Here is a 20,988-nt window from a genome sequence, read left to right on the forward strand (position 1 = left end):
GAAACATGAACTTTACGTATAGGCTGATGTGAGACTAACGACATTAACTGATTGGTTCAAAATGGTTCAAATGGCTCTGAGCACTATGGGACTTAACTACTGAGGTCATCAGTCCCCTAGAACTTAGAACTACTTAAACCTAACTAACCTAAGGACATTACACACATCCATGCCCGAGGCAGGATTCGAACCTGCGACCGTAGCGGTCACGCGGTTCCAAACTGACGCGCTTAGAACCGCACGGCCACACCGGCCGGCGACATTAACTGATCTCGCGATCAGATGAAGTCACGGAATATGCAACACACAGTCAACGAGTAATGCTTTTGTATTGTGAATGCACTGGCGTAACGTCATATTTAAAAAAATAATAATAATATTAACTATTTTTGTAGCCGGATGGTAATCTCAAAGCAATGGGAACCCTAAAGCTTGTCGTCTTACAAGCACGACTGACCACGTACCGCTTGGAGACGTGAAAGCTACGGCAAAGATCGCTTTCCGGAAATGTTTTGTGGATTGGAAAAAGGGCTGAATGAAGCCGCCTTAAAGGGTATTTTAGTAAGTTTCTGGGGAGGGCAGACACGGCTCAGAGACCTTATAAGGAACAGTAACGACACTGAACATTCAATTACCATTCAAATTATCATAAAAATTATAGCAATTAAACCGTCAAGAACAGTGAGGTGTTTCCTAAAGCTGCATGGCTGCTTGAAGGTACTTTATTCGCAACTACTGGTTTCACGTCAGTATGGGCGCATCTTCAGCTTTGTAAACGTTATATTTCTATATCCGCAGACAGATAATTATGGAGTCCCAGCTTTCGGGAAGTTATTCAAGTTAAGATTCAAACCACAATGGTCGGTCGCCGTAATAAAATTGAGTACAACGAAAATGTTATTATGACGGCGCACCTTTGTAGTTTGAGTTTTAGGGTGGATAATTACCCGAAAGCTGAGACCCCGTAATTGTGCAGCTACATTACCGAAGTATAACAGTTAAAAACGTCGACATGCGTCTATACTGACGTGAAACCGGTAGTTGCGAACAAAGCTCCTTCGTACACCTGAGAGGCTTTTGGAAACACCCGTTCTTGACTTTTTAATTCTTATGATGACGTGAATTGTTATTGATTGCAGAGTATTGTTACTGTTATTAAAGGGGATAACATTGATGTGGGGGAATGCGTGTTATTCTTTCTTAACATAAAATATTTCGGTCTCTTCTCGAACACAGCTCGTATGTGTTGGTGTTGATGATCGGGCAGTCAGATTCGACTTCGCCCAGCCACTGCCGCAATCGGAGTTTTGAAAGTAAAACAAAGGCAGTGAGGTGGTTGGCGTGTCCACTGCCTTGGACCTCTTCAGCCCGCCAGTACCGGAGGGCGTCGGAAAAATAGGGCCAGCGGAGTGTTTTTCTCGAGGAAGGGAAGCTCTTATCTGTGCCGACAGAGACCTCTTGCGGCAGACGGGGGGAAACGGCCCCTTTTCCACCCACCGCATCACTTTCGTCTGCAGATATCAACCCTAGGGGACGCTGTCGGCTCTCTACAATGGAGGAAGCTAAAAAAGAAGGAAGAATAAAGAAAGAAAGAGAAAAAGAAAAATTGGCTGCAGAGACCCGCGATGAGCAAAGACAGATTCTAAACTCCTGGTTCCTCGTGATTACTTTTTTCTCCCCCTTTTCATCCCCAATAGCAGGACGTGACGAGTAAATCGCTGTGCTGAGATCTTCTGAGATCGCAAAAAGAATCTAAGAAGAAAAAAAAGGGGGGAGGGGTGGGGGAGGAAAGTCAAAGGTGATGTCAATAGCGAATTCTTAAGAGACAACTTGAAATATACCTTCGTTTCGTTTTGGGCACTATGATATAAACTGCTAGTCTCGAATTGTATTGTATTCTTTAATATATTGTGTAGACCGGTAAAACTGTTGTCTGCGTTTCTTTTGCCCGATAGGTGTTGCAGAGCAAAATTACTTTCTCGGCGCACTTGGTAAACGTCAGTTGCCGTTGAAATTCCTTGAGGAGAGAAAGTAATCTTGTTTTCGATGCTAACATTTCTGTGTGTGACTAAAAATAGGTATGGAAACCTAAATAATGTACTAATACTTTTTCTCATTATATAGCAATGGTTTCTCACTTATGTTTTTTAATAGGTATGCACCCCTCACGGTGTAATGGATATGTTGTTGTTGTTGTTGTGGTCTTCAGTGCTGAGACTGGTTTGGTGCAGCTCTCCATGCTACTCTATCCTGTGCAAGCTTCTTCATCTCCCAGTGCCTACTGCAGCCTACATCCTTCTATATCTGCTTAGTGTATTCATCTCTTGGTCTCCGGCCGAAGTGGCCGTGCGGTTAAAGGCGCTGCAGTCTGGAACCGCAGGACCGCTACGGTCGCAGGTTCGAATCCTGCCTCGGGCATGGATGTTTGTGATGTCCTTAGGTTAGTTAGGTTTAACTAGTTCTAAGTTCTAGGGGACTAATGACCTCAGCAGTTGAGTCCCATAGTGCTCAGAGCCATTTGCCGTCTTGGTCTCCCTCTACGGTTTTTACCCTCCACGCTGCCCTCCAGTACCAAGTTGGTGATCACTTGATGCCTCAGAACATGTCCTACCAACCGATCACTTCTTCTTGTCAAGTTGTGCCACGAACTCCTCTTCCCCCCAATTCTATTCAATACCTCCTCATTAGTTATGTGATCTACCCATCTAATCTTCAGCATTCTTCTGTAGCACCACATTTCGAAAGCTTCTATTCTCTTCTTGCCTAAAATATTTATCGTCCATGTTTCACTTCCATACATGGCTACACCCCATACAAATACTTTCAGAAACGACTTCCTGACACTTAAATATATACTCGATGTTAACAAATTTCTCTTCTTCAGAAACGCTTTCCTTGCCATTGCCAGTCTACATTTTATATCCTCTCTACTTCCACCATCAAATCAAATTGGTTCAAATGGCTCTGAGCAATATGGGACTTAACATCTGAGTTCATCACTCCCCTGGAATTAGAACTACTTAAACCTAACTAACCTAAGGACATCACACACATCCATGCCCGAGGCAGGATTCGAACCTGTGACCGTGGCAACAGCACGGCTCCGGACTGAAGCGCCTAGAACCACAAGGCCACAACGGCCGGCAACTACTTCGACCATCATCAGTTATTTTGCTCCCCAAATAGCAAAACTCATTTACTACTTTAAGTGTCTCATTTCCTAACCTAATTCCTTCAGCATCAGCCGATTTAATTCGACTACATTCCATTATCCTCGTTTTGCTTTTGTTGATGTTCATCTTATACCCTCCTTTCAAGATACTGACCATTCCGTTCAACTGCTTTTCGAAGTCCTTTGCTGTCTTTGACAGAATTACAATGTCATCGGCAAACCTCAAAGTTTTTATTTCTTCCCCATGGATTTTAATGTCTACTCCGAACTTTTCTTTTGTTTCCCTTACTTCTTTCTCAGTATACAGATTGAATAGCATCGGCGAGAGGCTACAACCCTGTCTCACTCCCTTCCCAACCTCTGCTTCCCTTTCATGTCCCTCGACTCTTATAACTGCCATCTGGTTTCTGTACAAATTGTAAATAGCCTTTCGCTCCCTGTATTTTACCCCTACCACATTCAGAATTTGAAATCGAGTATTCCAATCAACATTGTCAAAAGCTTTCTCTAAGTCTACAAATACTAGAAACGTAGGTTTGCCTTTCCTTAATCTTTCTTCTAAGATAAGTCGTAGGGTCAGTATTGCCTCACGTGTTCCAATATTTCCACGGAATCCAAACTGATCTTCCCCGTGGTCAGCTTCTACCAGTTTTTCCATTCGTCTGTACAGAATTCGCGTTAGTATTTTGCAGCCGTGACTTATTGAACTGATAGTTTGGTGATTTTCAGATCTGTCAACGCCTGCTTTCTTTGGGATGGGAATTACTATATTCGTGTTGAAGTCTGAGGGAATTTTGCCTGTCTCATACATCTTGCTCACCAGATGGTAGAGTTTTGTTAGGCCTGGCTCTCCCAAGGCTGTCACTAGTTCTAATGGAATGTTGTCTACTCCCGGGGCCTTGTTTCGACTTAGGTATTTCAGTGCTCTGATATAAGTGCAGAAATTGTTATTGGTGACTGAGAACAGTGCTCTGAAGATTAGTATTTACATACTTTGCAGACTAACAATTACAGGTACTAGGAGTAGTATGTATTTGGATTGGTTACATGTGGGAAGCGCAAGCCATTAATATCAACTTTCCCCAAGGCACTAGGTGTTGGAGTGTGGACACATGGATGCAAAATTCTTAGCCTATACTGACAGGTGTAGTCCAGTTAGTCATGCAGTTACTACATTGCAGCAAACATCATGTAGTCAATTAAGTAACGTGTTCTACATCTACGTACTCCACAAGCCACCGCGCGGTGCTTGGCTGCTAGTACCCTGTAACACAATTAGTCAATTCGTTTCCTGTTCCACTCGCAACCATAGCGAGGGAAAGACAATTGCCTATAGGCCTCCGTGCGAACCCTAATTTCTCGTATCTTATATTCGCGGTTCTTACACGCAGTGCATGTTGGCGGTGGTAGAATCGTTTGACAGTCGGTTTCAAATGCCAGTTTTCTAAATTTTCTCAATAGTGTTTCTCGAAAAGAAAGAGGTCTTCCCTCTAGGATTCCCATTTGAGTTGTTGAAGCACAATTGTAGCAGCCCGCCTCTGAACTGCTTCAATTCCTCTCTTCAGTCCGACCTAGTTCGGATCCCGAGTCGCACCAGCGTGCTATATGTGACTCTTTACAGGTGAATCACTCTTTCCTGAAATTTCCCCAAAAAACCGAAGTCGATTATTCGCCTTCCCTAGCACAGTTCTCACATTCTCGTTCCATTTCATATCGCTTTGGAATGGTAGGCCCTGATATTTAAAAGACGTCATTGTATCAAGCAGGACACTGTTAATGTTGTATTCGAACATGACGGGTATAATCCACCTACTCATTCGCATTAACTTAGATCTTAGATTTTTCCACGTTTAGAGCGAGCTACCATTTATTACACGAAGACAGTCCAATGCAGAGAAAAAAACAAGCAACACACTTATGTATGCGCATATTAAGGTGCCACATGTAAAAATATCTGTATTTAGAACAGCCTGTATAATGCGATATACATATTTAATTTTGATACGTAACCAGGGTCCAAAATTTTGATCTACGGGATCAGCTTGTTAAAATACTTAAATTGGTGGTGCATACCCGAACTGAGAGTTGATCTCTTCCATCCATACTTCAAGTAATACTTCAGTAAATAACGAACAAAAAGAACAAAAACGAGAATAGGTGGGAGGCGATATCGCTTTTATGCCCCAGACACAATGAATTTATTTTCAAGGGAAATAGATAGTATTTGAAAAGAAAAGCTGAGTCAGAGGGAAGCGTCAACGAAATGCAAGGTTCTTCGTAGCAGCATAGTTCTTAAACAGAAGGCACTGCGGGATAGTGATCTTAAACAATCAAGTCGGCCATGCATATTTAGCCAAGATGTGTCTAATACTGTAAGGCTGTGTGACTTGGTTTCCCATTAATTCTAATTTACACCACATTGCGAGAACTTGTTTTGATAGCCTGGAAAAGATACAAGAAAATTTCAAAAATTATTTTTCGGTTAAATGGTGGACTGGATCTCTCATTCAATGTCATTCAAAATAACTGTCTGAAAGATTTTCCAGACTACCTAGAACACATGGTTCGGAACCCCAGTCATGATGGTAGCGTATTAGACTTAACTGGAACAAACAGATCTCTTGTGGATGACCACAACGTAAAAGATATCAGTGACCATGTGCAGTTATGGCAACGATGATTATCGAAGTACAAAGAACAAAGAAAATTATTTTAAAGACAAAAAGTAGAACAGTTCGCCATGGGAGGGATCCTCCGTGGTACACAGTAACTGTAAGAAACGTCTAATGAAACAGACTACCGCATAATAGGTGTAAAAAAAGAAAAGATTGGGGCTCTGGACTTAGAGATGCCGAATGAAACGCGTTGGCTGTTAATAGAGAAATGCGGAAGACCTTCAGTTACTGCTGTGGCAGAATACTGTCAACTGATCGTTCACAGAACCCAAAGAAATTCATGTCATATGCAAAGGCTGTTAGTGGCACCAAAGTTAGTGTCCAATCAGTCACGAGTGAGAGAGAAACTGAAATTGAGGTTAGAAAAGCAAAAGCTGTAATTCTTAACTGCATTTTCAAATGTTTCTTTGCAAAGGAAAAGCCCGGAGATATACCCCAGTCTAATCCTATTACTACTGAAAAGATGAGTGAAATAATCGTTAACGTCAGTGGTACTGAGAAACAGCTGACATTGTTAAAACTGATCAAGACTTCTGGGACCGATGGTATCCCTGTCAGATTCTGTACGGAACATGCGCTGAGCTATCCTCTCTTCTAAATATAATCTATCACGAATCCTTCGAAAGAAAACGATGCCCAGTAGCTGGAAGAAAGCACAGTCATACCTACACTCCTGGAAATTGAAATAAGAACACCGTGAATTCATTGTCCCAGGAAGGGGAAACTTTATTGACACATTCCTGGGGTCAGATACATCACATGATCACACTGACAGAACCACAGGCACATAGACACAGGCAACAGAGCATGCACAATGTCGGCACTAGTACAGTGTATATCCACCTTTCGCAGCAATGCAGGCTGCTATTCTCCCATGGAGACGATCGTAGACATGCTGGATGTAGTCCTGTGGAACGGCTTGCCATGCCATTTCCACCTGGCGCCTCAGTTGGACCAGCGTTCGTGCTGGACGTGCAGACCGCGTGAGACGACGCTTCATCCAGTCCCAAACATGCTCAATGGGGGACAGATCCGGAGATCTTGCTGGCCAGGGTAGTTGACTTACACCTTCTAGAGCACGTTGGGTGGCACGGGATACATGCGGACGTGCATTGTCCTGTTGGAACAGCAAGTTCCCTTGCCGGTCTAGGAATGGTAGAACGATGGGTTCGATGACCGTTTGGATGTACCGTGCACTATTCAGTGTCCCCTCGACGATCACCAGTGGTGTACGGTCAGTGTAGGAGATCGCTCCCCACACCATGATGCCGGGTGTTGGCCCTGTGTGCCTCGGTCGTATGCAGTACTGATTGTGGCGCTCACATGCACGGCGCCAAACACGCATACGACCATCATTGGCACCAAGGCAGAAGCGACTCTCATCGCTGAAGACGACACGTCTCCATTCGTCCCTCCATTCACGCCTGCCGCGACACCACTGGAGGCGGGCTGCACGATGTTGGGGCGTGAGCGGAAGACGGCCTAACGGTGTGCGGGACCGTAGCCCAGCTTCATGGAGACGGTTGCGAATGGTCCTCGCCGATACCCCAGGAGCAACAGTGTCCCTAATTTGCTGGGAAGTGGCGGTGCGGTCCCCTACGGCACTGCGTAGGATCCTACGGTCTTGGCGTGCATCCGTGCGTCGCTGCGGTCCGGTCCCAGGTCGACGGGCACGTGCACCTTCCGCCGACCACTGGCGACAACATCGATGTACTGTGAGACCTCACGCCCCACGTGTTGAGCAATTCGGCGGTACGTCCACCCGGCCTCCCGCATGCCCACTATACGCCCTCGCTCAAAGTCCGTCAACTGCACATACGGTTCACGTCCACGCTGTCGCGGCATGCTACCAGTGTTAAAGACTGCGATGGAGCTCCGTATGCCACGGCAAACTGGCTGACACTGACGGCGGCGGTGCACAAATGCTGCGCAGCTAGTGCCATTCGACGGCCAACACCGCGGTTCCTGGTGTTTCCGCTGTGCCGTGCGTGTGATCATTGCTTGTACAGCCCTCTCGCAGTATCCGGAGCAAGTATGGTGGGTCTGACACACCGGTGTCAATGTGTTCTTTTTTCCATTTCCAGGAGTGTATTTACAAGAAGGGTAATAGAAGAGACTCACGAAAAAAATTGTTCAAATGGTTCCTAGCACTATGGGACTTAACATCTATGGTCATCAGTCCCCTAGAACTTAGAACTACTTAAACCTAACCAACCTGAGGACATCACACAACACCCAGTCATCACGAGGCAGAGAAAATCCCTGACCCCGCCGGGAATCGAACCCGGGAACCCGGGCGTGAGACTCACGAAACTAACGTCCATTATCCTCGACGTAGATCTTTTGTAGAGTTTTACAACATATTCTGAGCTCAAACAAAACAAGGTACCTCGAACAGAATGGTCTCTTCAACGACGAGCATGGATTCCAAAAATAACTATCATGCAAAACCCAACTCACACTTTTCTCACTTGATATACGGATATTTTTGGATCAAGCCACAGGTTCACATGCAGTATTTCTTGGTTACCGAAAAGTATTTGACTTAGGATACGTCTATGCCTTCTGTCAAAAGTACTATCATGTGCGATATCAAGCGCAGTATGTGACTGCTATGAGGACTTTTTGGTAGTGAGGACACAGCGTGTTATCTTGAACGGAGAGTCTTCGTCAGATGTAGAAGTAACTTCGGGTATATCCAGAAATATGTTGGCATCCGTGCCGTTCAAGTGGTATTTAAGGGGCTCCGGAAAGGCTCAAAATCATGAAAAGTTCAATTTTTACTTTTTTGCGTTTTCTGAATCTGCAGACTATTACCTTTTAATAGATATATAATTTATTCAATTCCGAATACTACAACAAATTTTAAATTTTTTTGAAATGTGTTCTACATGGGCGTGACCCACTGTGGCGCTGTTAAACTGCTGTCAAATGGTGTTATTATTAACGTCCGTGTTCATCAGGTACATTTTAGTGATGTGAGATAAAGTATGTGTTGTGGCTAACCTGTGATGGTTCAATTTATATCGCTGGTGTGATTGTCGATTGTTTCATGTTTATTTACTCTGTCGTTATCTCGAAAATATTCGTAATTAATTCTGTTTCTTGGGTCTCTGTTTTGTTGAAGTATAATAATGAGTAAAAGTAAAGTTATTAGAAATCCTCTGAAGGCTTTTAAGAAAAGGAGAAATGTTGGAAAGCCAAAGGTATTTAGAAATATGGGAATGAAGATAGGTTCTAACATGGTACGAGCGATGCTTGCTTTAGACAAGGAACGCCTTCGGGCTGCAGACAGGGCTGTAAAGAGTCTAGAAATACAAGCAAGAGTAAACAGGAGGAGGAACAAGAGGAAGCTGGAGGAGGAGTTTGTAGAGGATGAAGATAATCCATCCTATGGACCTGGAATGCACTAAAAAGTTAATCCAATCTTTGTCGCTCGATTCCCAAAACTTTTGTTTTCTCATACTAATTACATGTTTTCTAAGGATCATCCAAACATATTTGTTTCAAACTTTCAGTAAATGTTACACAGTACCTTCTGCATAATTTAACACAGCCTTTTTCCAAAAAACTGTATATTTTTGAATATATAAATAAAAATTGCAAAAAAATGTTGTGAATTTTCATTACAATGGAAAAAAAATCATCTTTAATAACTGAACTAAAATTTTGTAAAATCCCTGTGTTAAGTTGTAGCCCATATTCCAATTAATAATCTGTAAAAAGTTCAACTTCCTACCTCAAATACTTTGTGAGGAAAGATGTAATTTATAAGCGTTATTTTAACATTGCAAGTATAGGGCGTTCCGGAGCCCCTTAATGAGATTGCGGATAATATTAATACTACATCAGATTTTTTGAGATGATGAATTTATTTAAAATGAACTACAGCCTGAAAGAATTTGCTTAAATGTTCAGTCAACGGTTTCAAAGTTGTGTATATATTTAGAATTTCTTTAGATATTTAGAACTTTGTGCACTTAACAAAGCGGGAAACGTAGCATCCGATCACTGTAGTGTCAATGACTCACAACTGAAATCGGCTAGCACATACAAATACTTGGGTTTAACACTTTGTGAGTATATGCAGCGATCACAAAGGCAAAATTTTTTGAAATTTGTGGTAAGGACTATGGGACGAAACTGCTGATGTCATCGGTCCCTAGGCTTACATAATCTAACTTAAATTAACTTGCACTAAGGACCACACACACACACACACACACACACACACACACACACACGCCCGAGGGAGGACTGGAACCTCCGGCTGTGGGGGGGGGGGGGGGGGAGGCTCGCGTACCGTGACAAGATGCCTAAGACCGCAGAGCTAACCCACGCGGCCACACCACAAGGGCTAAGTCGTTAGTAATGTAGGTGGTAGACATTGGTTTATTGGTAGAATACTGGGAAAATGAAATCAGTCTACAAATGAGATTGTTTACAAAGCACTCGTGCGACCCATTCTACAATGTTTCTCAGGTGTGTGGGACCATACCAAATGGACATAATAGGAAATGATGAGCTTGTACAGAGAATGGCCGGCTGAATGGTCACTGGTTTGCTTCACATGTGGGAGAGTGTCCCAGAGATTCTGCAGATACCGAATCGTCAGGTTCCTGAAGACAGACGTAAACTATCCCGACAAAGCCTGCTTACAAAGTTTCAAGAGTCAATTGTAAATGATAACTCTAGGAATATACTTCAACTCCCTACGTATCGCTCACATGGGGATCGTGAGGACAAGATCAGTTTAATTACAGCACACACATAGGCATTTAAATAATCATTATTCCAGCACTCCGAACTTATATAGAACGGGAAGAATCTCTAATGACTGTTACAGTGGGGCGTTACTTTCTGCCAAGTATTTCTGCCAAGTACCTCGCAGTGGTTTGCAGAATATATATGTAGATACAGAAATATGAAACGAAATAGAGCAGCAGTAAATAAACTTATATTAGAAACGTATTTTGGAAACTCAGATTGAAATTGGCCATTTTACTCCCCAAAATACATTTAGTTTTTGTGAGACAAACTTTGTGGACGGATCTGTACAAAGAAGCTAATGTAATCTGCAAAATTCTACCATCGATTAATGTCTAACAAAAGAGAACTATTGAACATTTTTATTGTCTGACATACATGATGTATTTATAGCCACATCGGCAGGGAAAATTTTTTGTCAAATTGACCATGGTTTCGAATGCTCTAGGGCAATGTTCATCAAAACAGAAAAAATACATTGATTACATGTAATCACACCATGGGTGAAAAACGTCTGAGCAAAAGTTCTCTGGTCAAATAGAAAATGACACAAGAATAAAAACTAAATTGTAAAAATATAATATGTTTGTCAACTGTATAAAATATTCCATGAAAGTACCAGGCCTGTTGACAAACATGTTATATTTTTACAATTTAGTTTTTAATTCTTGTGATATTTTCCGTTTGACGAGAGCAATTTTGCTCAGAGGTTTTTCACCCATCGTGCGATTACATGTAATCCATGTAATTTTTTTTTTATTCTGATGACGATTGCCCTAGTGCAGTCGAAACCATGGTCAATTCGACAAAAAAATTTCCCAACCGATGTTGTTATATATACATTCTGTAATTAACAGAGAAATATATTCTGTAAAAGACCTGAGGGGCCTATGAACAACTGTGTATGTTGTTTTCTTCTGCATTGGTACTTAAATTCACTAACTGAAAAATACTTATGTTGAATAATATTTCTCTCTGATTTGCTACTTAGACATAACGACATTAGAACCATAGCTGTATGCAACCGTAATACATCTGAGGTGGCACCTAGTGTCCAGCTTCTAATAACTAATATCTCTTTTTATACGACACTTTCAAAATATAAGTAATTTTCTTATATATACCCGCTCTGCTGACAAAAATAAAGAAAAGGCTGCTAAAGTTGGACCACAGTTACGGGAAATTACGGCACGTAAATGGAATAGTTTCTCAAATACGTAACTCCTACGGATATACTTATATTGTGGTGGATGTTCTGACTGTGGCTGGTCGTCTAAGGCGTCATTTGCCGTCTGAGATGATTTTCAGGAGTGAAAAACAAGCACCTTGTGTAAGGATTCTTTGCTATTGTGCTCCAGCACGAAATATAAACACATATTTGTTCCACTTCACTACGGTCGCCGACTGTTTGGCCACCAAACTGCCTGTCAGCATCGAAATTACGCAGTGCTGTCTCTATATTACCAGCTGAGCAAATAAATTCCAAAATCAGAGGTAAACAAAGACTCAGCGCTTTTAATAAGGCTGCACCAAGGAAAACACTTTCCTGTTTAGACTAACATTTGCTTCAGGGATTTGAATAGATATGTTCTTTTGTCTACTGTAACGTCACCTCGGGTTTCCGATAGCTGCCACATGAAGCCATGTCAAATAATACTGCGGTTGGATAGTAAGTCAATGCACTCAAAAGAAACGGCCATGTGTGTCACATATATTGATACTCGCTAAACAATGTACCACACATACACATCGGGCGTGTTGGTTACAGTTTTAACCCGGCCTTCACCTTTCAACGATGTGGTGAGTCTCCAGAAACGACACGTGTTTCGGACTCTACGAAAAAAGGCGTGTCTCCTTTCCTGGGATGGATAACTAGATTGGGTTAGGGGCAGGCATGTCGCGGACGTGGCATCAAATAGACTTGCAGCAGGCCATCGAGCTACATGAAGTTATTATTATTATTATTATTATCATTGTTATTATTATTATTATCATGTTTAAACAGAACCCTCAGAGCCTGAATCCTTCCCCCATATATCTGTTTTTTTAATGTGGCAGGCCGTATAACAGAATCGATAAAGGCTGGCAGAAAAAAGAAAAAATCATACTAGTATGAATATCAGCTGTAAGTCTTGTAACTTAGGTAGAGGCACCCAGTGAAAGCCGTCTTCGTCAGTCCAATAAGAGGTCATACGCACCGAGAAACCACTGCTTTATCGATCACCAACTGCGAATTGGAGGGAAAAGCGATGCCGTCACGTATCATCTATAAGAAACGAGCTTCAAACATCGTGCCGGCCGCGGTGGTCTCGCGGTTCTAGGCGCGCAGTCCGGAACCGTGCGCCTGCTACGGTCGCAGTTTCGAATCCTGCCTCGGGCATGGATGGGTGTGATGTCCTTAGGTTAGTTAGGTTTAAGTAGTTCTAAGTTGTCGGGGACTTATGACCACAGCAGTTGAGTCCCATAGTGCTCAGAGCCATTTTTTCAAACATCTTATATAGAGAATGAGATTTTCACTCTGCAGCGGAGTGTGCGCTGATATGAAACTTCCTGGCAGATTAAAACTGTGTGCCGGACCGAAACTGGAACTCGGGACCTTTGCTTTCGCGGGCAAGTGCTGTACCAATGGCACACAGTTTTAATCTGCCAGGAAGTTTCATATCAGCGCACACTCCGCTGCAGAGTGAAAATCTCATTCTGGAAACATCCACCAGGCTGTGGCTAAGCCATGTCTCCGCAATATCCTTTCTTTCAGGAGTGCTAGTTCTGCAAGGTTCGCAGGAGAGCTTCTGTAAAGTTTGGAAGGTAGGAGACGAGGTACTGGCAGAAGTAAAGCTGTGAGCACCGGACGTGAGTCGTGCTTCGGTAGCTCAGTTGGTAGAGCACTTGCCCGCGAAAGGCAAAGGTCCCGAGTTCGAGTCTCGGTCGGGCACACAGTTTTAATCTGCCAGGAAGTTTCATCGTACATAGAGGCCGTCAAGACAAATCAAGCCAGAGTTCGGCAGCTTACGAGAGTGCAACAGTCCAGCGATGAGAGGTGTTGCGGCATCGGATGAACGACTCTACCGCAGATACTACGTGAATGTGCGGTAAGTCTTTGTTAACTTTGTGCACTAAGGACTTGCAAAGATTATCTGTACGTACCCCGCGTATAGTGTCACTGGTTTCCATCGCAAATCTGTCTATGTGTACCTACCTCTTAACATCGCGTCGGACCTTCATTTGTCTGGTGTAGTGCAGCGACCCGATGTCGCATGCTCACTGGAAGTCCCCAGCAAACATACTGAACCACACAACCTCCAAAAGCCGTCCGTTATTGCTACAGTGTTGCCAGTGCAGGATTTTGTACACAAACGACCTCTAGATTACGTCCCTTTGGTGTTCCGTAGGATTCATGTCGGCAGTCTGGTTGGCCAAATCATTTGCTCAAATTGTACAGAATGTTTCCAACCAATCAAAAACAACTGTGGGCCAGTCACATGGCGAATTGTCAGCTATAAACATGAAGTCCATGAATGGCTGCGAATTGTCTCAAAGTAGATGAACATAAATATTTCCAGTCAATGAACGGTTCGGTTGGACCAGAAGGCCTAGTCCATTCCAAATAAACACAGACCACACCTTTATGGAGCCACCTGCAACTTGCACAATGCCTTGCTGACAACGTGGATCCATCTGAGTTTCTCCTGGCGTCTACAACTTTCAAATAACTTCCGGGAATTCAGCCAAGTAACACTTTCAGCGACCGCCGATATTTCGGCGGAGAACACCCCGCCATTTTCAAGGAAAACTGCAACGGGCAGGTGACGTACATGCAAATTTAAAACCTCGGTTCTCGGACTGATGCAGGAAAGATAACACACACACTGAACAGTAGTGCCACCAAAGATGACCAGACTAAGAGATATCGATAGTGAGACTATGAACTAGCAAGTGAGGTAGCATTGATTCTGTCCCTCTGTTCTTTCACAAGGGAGAGAGACGGATTCCAAACAGAGTTTAAACAAAAACCTCCATCCCTGTTAACAAGGTTGCTCGCTAATTTAATCTCAACTGCCTCCTTAATAACACTGTCCCAATAGCTGGACGTTGTAATGTAACGGACTACTGAACTTACCGATACCACCAGCTGGCGAGGTGTGCGGTGCCGTCAACCAACTTGAAGGAGGAAGTGAACTTTAACTACGAAAAAATAAACTGAAATATTATTATATTGTTACAAAACTGTTAATATGAGGACAGTCATCAGGTATATTGCCACAGAACTATAGTATATGCACTTTTAACTTTTCATACTATGTTTTTCGTATATGTATACGTGCGATGTGTAAAATATCGATACACAACCAAGGTTGGCAGTACTGCACAGTTGGTAAGCTCCATGAACAGGAGCCGGTTGTTGGCGGGTGTAGAGACAATGGGTAGTTGGTGTTGAGACGTCTTGTAATACGCTTGCTTTGAGTTTTGAGAAGGTCAAACATAGAGGGAACGAAATGATGTATTGGAAAAGCTGTTACATTGGAAATTATTGAATATCGTCAAGATCAGCATTTATAAAATAAAAGTTGGAAGTTTAAATATGTGTCAGTTCTTACGCAGCAGAATACACATCCTGGACCTCAAATTGATCTAACAAACAGCGGATCGCGAGATTCATCACTGGACCACGAGCGTGCAACAACGACCAATAAAGGTAAGAAAGTTATATTACTCAAAATTCGAATTGTGATGATACCTTTCTTTCTCCATGTCTTCAACACTGTATGTACTCTGTTCTTAGAGTGAATGGCGTGACGGGGACTTGTGGTCGACTAGGCACACCAGGGAGACCACACAGGTTTAAAATGATAATAATTAATATTTGTCCCCCGAAGTAAGAGGTGCATTACAACGTGCATGCCAATATTTCGGTGTTACATAAAATAGGGTGACCTGTATCCAAGCAATGTTTGGCAATAACACATGTACTTTGCTTCCTGCCGAATTTCACGATTCTAGGTCAATGGTAAGTACCCGCTGGTTTTGATGACTGGATTTGTGAGTTTCAAACTATGGGATATGAATGGCAAAATCTTTTGTTTCAATGGGCTTAGAAGATAAAGTGTTTCACACCTCCAACAGATCATAGACCTTCTTAGGAGAAAGACAAACAGGCAGGCAGAGGAAAGAAAATGACAAAATATATTCTTTTCATGTGACATGTTTAATAAACTAACAATTTTCGGGTATTTTCCTTTACTTGAAGTGTGAAACTGTGCATCTTTGCAAATTTCACCATTTTACATTAACGGGACTACCCTTGGTTTTCGCCACGGTCGCGGGTTCGAATCCTTCCTCGGGCATGGATGTGTGTGATGTCCTTAGATTAGTTAGGTTTAAGTAGTTCTTCACGATAAAGAATGACAGCCAAAACAGTTGCAGGATAAAGATTTATTAAAATTCTTGACCAAGGTTTCGGTGTATATTAATATACCTTCATCAGAAGTACAAAATCTAGAATTACATCATGCAATGGAGACTAATAAAACAATTGTGCCAAATGCGTCGTCAATAAATAAGACATCTTCTCCATTTGTACAACATGATTATGGGGACAGGGTCAATGCGAACAGTTTGCACCAGTACTTCGCCTATGAACTCTTATTTATTGACGACGCCTCTGGCACAATTGTTATATTAATCTCCAGTGCATGATGTAATTTTAGATTTTTTACTTCTGATGAAGGTATATTTATATATACCGAAACCTTGGTCAAGAATTTTAATAAATCTTTATCCTGCAACTGTTTCGGCTGTCATCTCTTATCGTGAAGAATTTCAACAGTTGCTGTTTCAGCCATGTTTAAAATATTGAGTTAAGTACTTCTAAGTTCTAGGGGGCTGATGACCTCAGAAGTTATGTCCCATAGTGCTCAGAGCCATTTAACCCTTTAAACCCTTGGTTTTTACAAGTGAGTCTTCGTGTGTCAAAATATGTCACATAAACGACCGCATATTTCGATTGCACTGAATTAGACGCTCTAAATGTTTGCACCCAAGGGGCGACAGACCTGAGTATGTCACATAAATCTGAATGTGATGTGTCTACCCGTTACCGAAGAAAGGGTTTTGAACCGACAGACAGAAAGACGGACGGACAGCTGACGCTCAGAACCCAAATTGGGTGGCATTACTTTTTGCAGCACGCCCTCGTATCTTTAAATTAAGAAGAAAGCGCAGTAAAGATACTCAATTCAGTTTTACTAACAAGGTTCTCTACATGAAACTTCCTGGCAGATTAAGACTGTGCCGGACCGAGACTCGAACTCGGGACCTTTACCTTTCGCGGGCAAGTGCTCTACTAATTGAGCTACCCAAGCAGGACTCACGCCCCGTCCTCACAGCTTTACTTCTGCCAGTACCTCGTCTCCTACCTTCCAAACTTTACAAAAGCACTCCTGCGAACCTTGCAGAACTAGCACCCCTGAAAGAAAGGATATTGCGGAGACATGGCTTAGTCACAGCCTAGGGTATGTTCCAGAATGGGATTTTCACTCTGCAGCGGAGTGCGCACTGATGTGAAAATTCCTGGTAGATTAAAACTGTGTGCCGGACCGAGACTCGAACTCGGGACCTATGCCTTTCGCGGGCAAGTGCTCTACCAACTGAGCTACCCAAGCACGACTCACACCCCGTCCTCACAGCTTCTGCCATCCCCTAGGCTGTGGCTAAGCCATGTCTCCGCAATATCCTTTCTTTCAGGAGTGCTAGTTCTGCATGGTTCGCAGGAGAGCTTGTGTAAAGTTTGGAAGGTAGGAGACGAGGTACTGGCAGAAGTAAAGCTGTGAGGACGGGGCGTGAGTCGTGCTTGGGTAGCTAAGTTGCCCGCGAAAGGCAAAGGTCCCGAGTTCGAGTCTCGGTCCGGCACGCAGTTTTAATCTGCCAGAAAGTTTCATATTAGCGCACACTCCGCTGCAGAGTGAAAATCTCATTCAAGGTTCTCTAAAGTTGTAAGATTGCATTCTCAGAGAACAAAGCGGAGAAGCGGACTGGCAGGCCTACATAAACGGGGTGAAACCTCTTCGCAGCGTCGAGACGAGGACGCAGCCAGAGTGGGTGTGTGTGAGGGACGGCTCCCGCCTCATCTCTCGTGAATGTACCCCGCCTGCCGGCCGCTGTCTGGCGCTGACGGAGCCCATCGCGAATGCAAACGACGCGAATCTGTCTGCAGGAGAGCTCCATCGCCCGAAGCAAATCAGGCTCGGGCAGATGGAGTGCTGCGCTGGCTCCTGCGAGAAGACGAATGGCCCGGCCCAAGACAACAGCGCCCGTTTCGCCGCATATCCTGCGTCACTGGCCACTCTCGAGCTTTGTACACACTCAGACACGACAAGGGAGACCCAGCTGATTTCACATCTCGACGAGGGTGGTTTGATAACTCTGGCAAATTTCCATGAAATAATGGGACATCTCAGTTGAGCTTTTGTTGTTGGTAAGCTTGATCAATCCAGGGATCATATAGAGACTGGGTAGTTTTGGAAATCTGCCTTACGCAAACACAGTTAGTTAATTTTTATATTTACCCAGACATGCTTCCACACCAATGTGTCACCTTCTGTGGGTCATATTTTTATTTCTTAAAATTACATCGCTAATGGAACTGTATTATTCTACATCGATTTTAGTGCTCATTTTCATCGATTTTTTGACAGCATGTCTGCAAAATTTTCCGTCCTGTTTCGTGTCCCTCGTTGGTGTCTCAATCACCTGCTGTTTAGCGCATTGCTTTCACTCAGTTTATCACAAATTTCCACTCACTGCTTCACCTCACATACAGTTACACAAAATGTGGCGAAATCTGATCTGCACAGACACTTCTGACAACACACTGAATGAGAGGTGTCATGTTATTGTATAACATGTTATTGTATAATATGACACCTCTAATTCAGAGTGTTGTCAGAAGCGTCTCTGTAGATCACATTTCGTCACATTTTGTGTAAGTGCATGTGAGGTGAAGTAGTGAGCGGAAATTTATGATAGACTGAGTGAAAGCAATGCAGTAAACAACAGCTGATTGAGACACCAACCAGGGACACGAAACACAACGGAAAATTTTGCAGATGACATGCTGTCAAAAATCGACGAAAACGAGTACTAAAATCGATGTAGAATAATACAGTTCAGTTAGCGATGTAATTACAAGAAATAAAAATTTGACCCACAGACGATGACACATTGGTGTGGAAACATGTCTGGGTAAATAAAGAAATAAACTAATTGTATTTCCAAAACCACCCAGTTTTTAAATCGCAAACACGGAAGAAAGAAAAGATGAGCTTCAAACCTTAATAAAAGGAGTACCGTATAGAGAATTAAAACAACGTACAGCATGAAGTTCACTGTTGACAGCTATGTGCTGTTTCCGACTGAATGTGCAGAAAACCGAGTATTATGCTGTTATAAACATTTTTATTTGAAGCACTAGACTACTGCACAACCGAAACAGAATTGGATTAATTGAACTCTGACGCTCCTCTACAACTGAAGATCATATACACTCCTGGAAATTGAAATAAGAACACCGTGAATTCATTGTCCCAGGAAGGGGAAACTTTATTGACACATTCCTGGGGTCAGATACATCACATGATCACACTGACAGAACCACAGGCACATAGACACAGGCAACAGAGCATGCACAATGTCGGCACTAGTACAGTGTATATCCACCTTTCGCAGCAATGCAGGCTGCTATTCTCCCATGGAGACGATCGTAGACATGCTGGATGTAGTCCTGTGGAACGGCTTGCCATGCCATTTCCACCTGGCGCCTCAGTTGGACCAGCGTTCGTGCTGGACGTGCAGACCGCGTGAGACGACGCTTCATCCAGTCCCAAACATGCTCAATGGGGGACAGATCCGGAGATCTTGCTGGCCAGGGTAGTTGACTTACACCTTATAGAGCACGTTGGGTGGCACGGGATACATGCGGACGTGCATTGTCCTGTTGGAACAGCAAGTTCCCTTGCCGGTCTAGGAATGGTTGAACGATGGGTTCGATGACGGTTTGGATGTACCGTGCACTATTCAGTGTCCCCTCGACGATCACCAGTGGTGTACGGCCAGTGTAGGAGATCGCTCCCCACACCATGATGCCGGGTGTTGGCCCTGTGTGCCTCGGTCGTATGCAGTCCTGATTGTGGCGCTCACCTGCACGGCGCCAAACACGCATACGACCATTATTGGCACCAAGGCAGAAGCGACTCTCATCGCTGAAGACGACACGTCTCCATTCGTCCCTCCATTCACGCCTGTCGCGACACCACTGGAGGCGGGCTGCACGATGTTGGGGCGTGAGCGGAAGACGGCCTAACGGTGTGCGGGACCGTAGCCCAGCTTCATGGAGACGGTTGCGAATGGTCCTCGCCGATACCCCAGGAGCAACAGTGTCCCTAATTTGCTGGGAAGTGGCGGTGCGGTCCCCTACGGCACTGCGTAGGATCCTACGGTCTTGGCGTGCTTCCGTGCGTCGCTGCGGTCCGGTCCCAGGTCGACGGGCACGTGCACCTTCCGCCGACCACTGGCGACAACATCGATGTACTGTGGAGACCTCACGCCCCACGTGTTGAGCAATTCGGCGGTACGTCCACCCGGCCTCCCGCATGCCCACTATACGCCCTCGCTCAAAGTCCGTCAACTGCACATACGGTTCACGTCCACACTGTCGCGGCATGCTACCAGTGTTAAAGACTGCGATGGAGCTCCGTATGCCACGGCAAACTGGCTGACACTGACGGCGGCGGTGCACAAATGCTGCGCAGCTAGCGCCATTCGACGGCCAACACCGCGGTTCCTGGTGTGTCCGCTGTGCCGTGCGTGTGATCATTGCTTGTACAGCCCTCTCGCAGAGTCCGGAGCAAGTATGGTGGGTCTGACACACCGGTGTCAATGTGTTCTTTTTCCATTTCCAGGAGTGTACACTGAATCGCCAAAGAAACTGGTATAGACATGCGTTGGGGTTCTTTGGGGAAGGAGACGAGACGGCGAGGTCATCGGTCTCATCGCATTAGGGAAGGACGGGGAAGGAAGTCGGCCGTGCCCTTTCAAAGAAACCATCCCGGCATTTGCCTGGAGCGATTTAGGGTAATCACGTAAAACCTAAATCATTATGGCCGGACGCGGGATTGAACCGTCGTCCTCACGAATGCGAATCCTGTGTACAGGCATACGTATTCAGATACAGAGATACGTGAACAGGCAGAATACGGTGCTGCGGTCGGCAACGCCTGTATGAGACAACAAGTGTCTGGCGCTGTTGTTAGACCTGTTACTGCTATTACAATGGCAGGTTACCAAGATTTAAGTGAGGTTGATCGTGGTGTTACAGTCAGG

This window comes from Schistocerca nitens, chromosome 10 (assembly GCF_023898315.1).
Source record: "Schistocerca nitens isolate TAMUIC-IGC-003100 chromosome 10, iqSchNite1.1, whole genome shotgun sequence".
Lineage (NCBI taxonomy): Eukaryota > Metazoa > Arthropoda > Insecta > Orthoptera > Acrididae > Schistocerca > Schistocerca nitens.